Genomic DNA, 6,369 nt, shown 5'->3' on the forward strand with positions numbered 1-6,369 from the left:
GATACCATTTCTCAGGACTGCTCACACAATTTTGCCACGCATTGTATCGATCAGAATACAGAACTTTCTTAGCATCCCCAGCTTACGAAGCTGATCAGAGAAACAGACATTTCACAATCACAGGACAACTCTCGCACCTTTCTCAGCCGACAGCATTCTTTTGCTTATTTCAGAACCAATGGATTCAATTACAAGCATTTTTCATTTGTCTGAAAATTCAAAGTATTTCTTAACGCTCCTATTTGTCTGCATCCCTTGGACTGGATTCAGCAATTTACCTTTCATTTGCCGCCAAACTGGCCTGTCTGTTATAAATTAGAATTTATTTGTAGATTTTTGGAAGCAGAACTGTCAACGAGAATGCGACCTATTGCACGCCTATGTTTTTCAGTTGAAGAATTTCAAAGCGCTTTCTTCGCAACGTACTGGCCTGAGACGGCACAGCGTACTGTAAAAGACAAATTGATAAACTTACCGAAGTTACAACAACTCAAATTTTGAAACTTTAACGCAATACTTTGAATAGATGGTACAACAAAACCAGCATTTACTTGAGCCATTCAGCCCGTTAGGTTTGATCCACTTCTGTATTTCAGAACTTCACGGAAATTTGAAATGTGCATTAAGAGCAGGTCAACAAACATCTAACATACATGCTTTTCGTGACGTTTTACGGTTACTTGAGATTGATCAGTCGTTTTCTCAGCAGATGAATAATAATAATAACTTTTCTAATAACAACCACAATTTTCACAACAAACACAACGGTGGTCATTCTGGTAATAATTTTATACACAGGAACACTTTCTGTAACTACAGACAACAGGCGTACCAGCAAAATTATTATGCCAATGCCCAGCATTTTCAAGGTCACAATGGGAATAAGAAGGGAAATAGAAATTTGAATCATAATTTCAGGAATAAAGGGCACTTGAATAATAACCAGTTCTAATGCTTAAATGAACCAGATTCAGATTTTCATCCGCGTCAAGATAATGACTATCATTCAGAACTCCAGCGCATTGTTCAAATCACTGAAGTAGCATCTGCCAACGCATCGAACGGTGCAGATACTACGCAACAATGACTAGCGGACCAGGCGTCAGGCCGACGACGCGCCAACACAGGGTGTGTCGCATTCTGCACACATTATAGAGCGTATGATCCACTTCTTTTACATCAGTGACTTACTGTTACATAACCTGAATAGCCTCTGAATCATTTTTTCACCGTGTTATTACCATTCAGTCCGCCCGAATGGTCAGCGTGACGGATTGCCAATTCTCTGGGCCCGGGTTCGATTCCCGGTTGGGCCGGGGATTTTTTCCCCCCTGGGACTGGGCGTTGTGCTGTCCTCATCATCATCCTATCACCCTCATCGACTGCAGGTCGCCGAAGTGGCGTCAAATTGAAAGACCGGCGAACGGTCTGCCTGACGGGGGGCCCTAGCCATACGATTAAATTAAGTAAATTACTATTCAAGTAGGCAAACACGTAATAAAAGCAGTTCTGGATTCTGATTCTCTCGTAACTGTCATGAGTGAGGCAGCATTCAACCGCTGCAGTTCTGATAATTGTTGTCCGATGTTACCCCTCAATAAAATCAAAATAAATGTGAGAGGGTTGAAGTCAAATCTCAAACTCATTTACAGTTTTCTATTCAAGGACACACATTTTTCGCCAACTCTCTTATAGTTCCACTATTAACAACTGAACTCATTCTGGGCATCGATTTCTTAAACAGAAATGAAGCCGTTCAGAAATGAAGCCGGCAATATGATATATTTAAATTTTGATCAGAGCCTCTCTAGCGAGGAATAAGATATCAATCGCCTGCATTTTCTTTCCTCAAAAAGAAACCTCGACTGGTACACCACACAATGTAATTCTGATGACCCGTATTGTGAGCACAACGTTGACGGCACTGTGATTGACATTTTCCACACGATTCAGAACAAAGTTGACATTTGTAAAGCCACCTCTGATTTTCATAAGCAACAATTACGGGAAATCTTACAAACCCATGATTACGTTTTTGATAATGTACCTGGCACTACTCGTGGTTTTCTTTATAAATTTCAAGTTTAGCCACACAATACCTTTGTTGGACGACACTACACCATTCCTTTTATCTATCGTCAGAAAGTTAAAGAAGAAATTAATTCCATGCTTCAACAAGATATTATTGAGCCAGGAGCCAGCCCTTTAATAACAGTCCGCTTTATATTGTGCGAAAGAAAGATGGTTCACTGAGGCTTGTTCTCGATTCCAGACTAATTAACAACGTTATTATTCTGGAAACCGATAGACAGCAAACCTTGGAAGAGATTCTTCGGAAATTCCATGGCGTCACAGTTTTCTCCTCCCTTGACTTAAAATCTAGTTTCTGGCAGACTGAATTGCACCCCAATTGCCGCAAATATAGGGCTTTCTTCTGTATTGGGATATGCTATCAGTTCCGTAAACTTCCTTTTGGATTAAACATTTCGTCTGCAGCTTCCATCAGAGGTTTAAATAATATTTTACCAGAGCATTTGAAAAATAAGATTACCATTTATGTCGATGATACTCTGATATCTGAAAAGACCTGGGATGAGCACAATGATACCTTGAATTCTTTGTTACAAGTCTTTTCTGACCATGGTGTTACAGTCAACCTGTGCTAATCTGAATTCGGCAAATCTAACATCAGATTTTTAGGTCATGTCATATCTGTTTCTGGCATTGAACCTGACCCGTATTAATTGCAAGCTATCCGTGACATCACCACACCCACTTCCAAACGTCAAGTCAGAAGTGTTCTCGGTTTGATCAATTATTTCAGTCGTTTTGTGCACTTCAAGGCTCTCGATATCCCACGTTTGTGCCAACTTCGCTGCAAAAACTCCAACTGGTTCTGGGACGACCAAGCTCAACAAGAATTTGTCAATTTAAAAGAAGCTTTATTGAACGTTTCTCTACTTTCTCATCCTGATCTTTCACATGACTTCTGTTTGGCTACTGACAGTTCTGAAGCGGCCATTGATGTTTATCTGTTTCAAGAGATCGAAGAAGACGGCATTGTTGATACGAAAAGCATTGCTTTCGCTAGCCGCGTTTTGTCTCCTGTTGAACGTAACTATTCTGTAACAGAACTTGAATGTTTAGCAGTCATGTGGGCCTTTTCCAAATTCCGTCACTTCTTATTTGGCAGACATACCAAGATTTATAGTGAACACAGAGCGTTGCAATTTCTTACGTCAGCAAAACTTTCTCATGAGCGTTTATTTCGTTGGGCTCTATATTTACAAGAGCTGCGCTTTACGGTCATCTATATTCCGAGTGTTGAAAGTACTGTCACTGATGCATTATCTCGCCCACTTGGTAGTACTCCGTCTGGTTCTTCAACAGAATTTTGTCACGCCGATTTCAGTGTGTTATACATTCAACAGGTAGCTATCGAAAACTTTATTTCTTCACCTACGACTGACATTGCTAAAGAACAAGACAAGGATCCGATCTGGAAAGACATCAAAAGGCAATGGCGTGACAAAGTCAAATCTTCTATCAGACTTTACTCTTGCTCGGAACAACATCTTGTTTAATCGGTTAACACCTGACAGCTCTACTTGGATTGTCTGCATTCCCGAGCACCTAGTTAACAAACTTATCTGGTACATACACCCCATTTACGCTCATTATGGAGCCCACAAATGCTTTTTCATTCTTCGTCGAACGTCTTATTTCTTTAACATGGAGAAACGCATTCGTCGTGTTCTTATGAAGTGCAAATTATTCCAGAGAGCCAAGACAATAACATTTTCCTTTTATGCTCAGTTGTATCCTAACATAGCAGTGAAATTACGTCATCTAGCAACCGTTGACTTATTCAGTCCTATTGTTATCAGCAGACAAGGCTTCTGTTATATTTTCGTAGCTGTAGAGCTCACGTCGAAATTTGTTTCATTCACACCTTTTCGTAAAGCTACTGGCAAAAGTGTGTCCGCCGCTTGTGTTAAGAATTTTTTAACAGAAGTTGGTCACGTTGACAAGGTCATTTCAGACAACGGTCCGCAATTTAGGTCAAGATACTGGACTCGAACCCTCTCGAGCAGGAAAATCAAACCCATTTACATTTCCCGCTATCATGCTTCTTCAAATCCAGCTGAACGCATTATGAATAAGACAGGTAATCCACGCAGATTGTACTGCCACAAGGAATACAGAGTTTGTGACAAATACATTTACACATTTCAGGATGTTATCAACTGTATTCCCAAGGGTTCTACCTTTCTTGCTCCGTTAGTTCTACTGAACAGAATCAGGGAAATTGTACTGATACCTAAGTCACGTTGCTTACGACACCATCAAATTGTGGAAATAGTTTCACGCATCAAAAGAGCTGCAGAAAAGAGGATTAAGTACCAGCAGCCATTTCAGGTAGATGAAAAAGTACTCGTCAGATCACACAGATTGTCTCAAAAAGGAAAACGCTGGTTCAGCAAATTCTTTCTTTGCTATAATGGACCATACAGAATTCGTCGTATTTGTCATCCGAATGCTTTGGAAGTGGAAAGTTTGAGAACCAAACGTAGAAGAATTTCGCGAATAGGACACATTCTCCCATCTTTACAGACAACATACCTACACTGAGAATTTGTTTACTATCGGATTGGTATGATCACAACCTACTTTGTTATTTATTGTTTTATAATGTTCAGTTTTACGTCATTTTGTGAATTATCGAAGAGTTCTCTGAATAGGACACACATACACAGCTTTACAGACAATACATTTACACTGTGATCTGGATTACTACCGAACTGATATCACTACAGCCTATCTGTCTTTTCTTATCTTGTACCTTTGGACTTCCACATATATTTGAATTTACTTTGCTGTTATTCAGGAGAATTTTCTATCATTTATTTGATGCCATCTGCGGCCTGTTGCTTTCATACATTTTGCCTATTGTCAGAAGGAATATTTACTGAGTGCTGCAATTTCTTTTTCTCAGGATCTATTGTCATTGCAAGTGTTTTGTGTACAGTATTTGGATTTTATATACTTATGGCTATAAGGTGTTTTTCGTGTGGGAGACAATTGATGTAGACAGAACAGGGAATTTTATTTTGGTAGATCTCAGATGTGTTGTATTATAAAATTTACTGCATATTTATGTATTTGATGATGATTACTGATGAAATTTAATGAGGTATACGATTATGATTTATGTGGCTTACATATATAATGTGTTATGTGACGTTACTAGTGAGATGATGATGATGAATATTATTGAGGGCTTAGTGACCCTGTTTTCGTTGAAGTCGATTTTATTTCATGTGATGATATTTCTTATTTATAAGTCATGGCAAGCTGACAGTAGTAACTGTTCTACACCGATTTGCTACTACACTAAAGTTTCCTTTGTATGTTATTCAGTTGGTACTTTCTTGAGATTTTTGTGCAACCCTGGATATACTTGGTAATTTTTTTCCGTGTGAGAGCAACACAACAGCCTACAGCCATACTACATCTTACACCAACGTACATTTCTGGTCCTTGCCTAATAAAAACCTGCTGCATCATCTTGACTATTTGCTCTTGTGGAAGCTATGATTTTCTCATATGTACTGAGTGAATTAGGAAACACATACACAGCTTGACAGACTACATACTCACACCACTGATACTACTACACCTAACTTGTGCCTTATCATTTTCTATACTCATGATTTGTCTTTTCAAGAATGTTGTATGCAGGTTCTACTATGCTTTACTTGTCCTATATTTTGTATACATTCCATAGTGCTTTGCAGTTGGTTTATTACCTATAGGCAGTTACATTACAGACTACGGGATGTATATTCTTTGATGTTTATGGTGAAACTTAGTCTTGCAATTTTTTTTGCCACTAGCACATTTTAATCATATGCGCTTAATTGTTACAGACCCACACTGTGCTTGTAAATGTTTCCTTTTTTTGCCATCGTCTTACCATAACTTTGTTAAAGAGTGACAGTTCTATATACTTCAGCGGCTTATTAGTCACCTTGGTGTATACAGAAGTAAATGGTAAGCTTTCAGGTAATTACAAGTTTTACCACTCGTAGGACACTTTTTTGTGCCGAAACCTTGGATGGCGATAAACTTTTTTTTTGTGCTTAGGACACTACTATCTGCGGTGCATATATGTATTCTATCTGCTATCTATACTAAGAGTCTACACATGTAATGCAGTGTGCTCTACAGTGAGTGTACCCTAATATTAAGCAAATACTACACTTGTAACAGTATGTTTATGTCCAGAAATGATTTGTACCTATTTTCAGTTACGCAACTGTTTATGTACAGCAATGATTTGTACCTATTTACAGTTATGCAACCGTT

This window comes from Schistocerca serialis, chromosome 6 (assembly GCF_023864345.2).
Source record: "Schistocerca serialis cubense isolate TAMUIC-IGC-003099 chromosome 6, iqSchSeri2.2, whole genome shotgun sequence".
NCBI classification, from domain to species: domain Eukaryota; kingdom Metazoa; phylum Arthropoda; class Insecta; order Orthoptera; family Acrididae; genus Schistocerca; species Schistocerca serialis.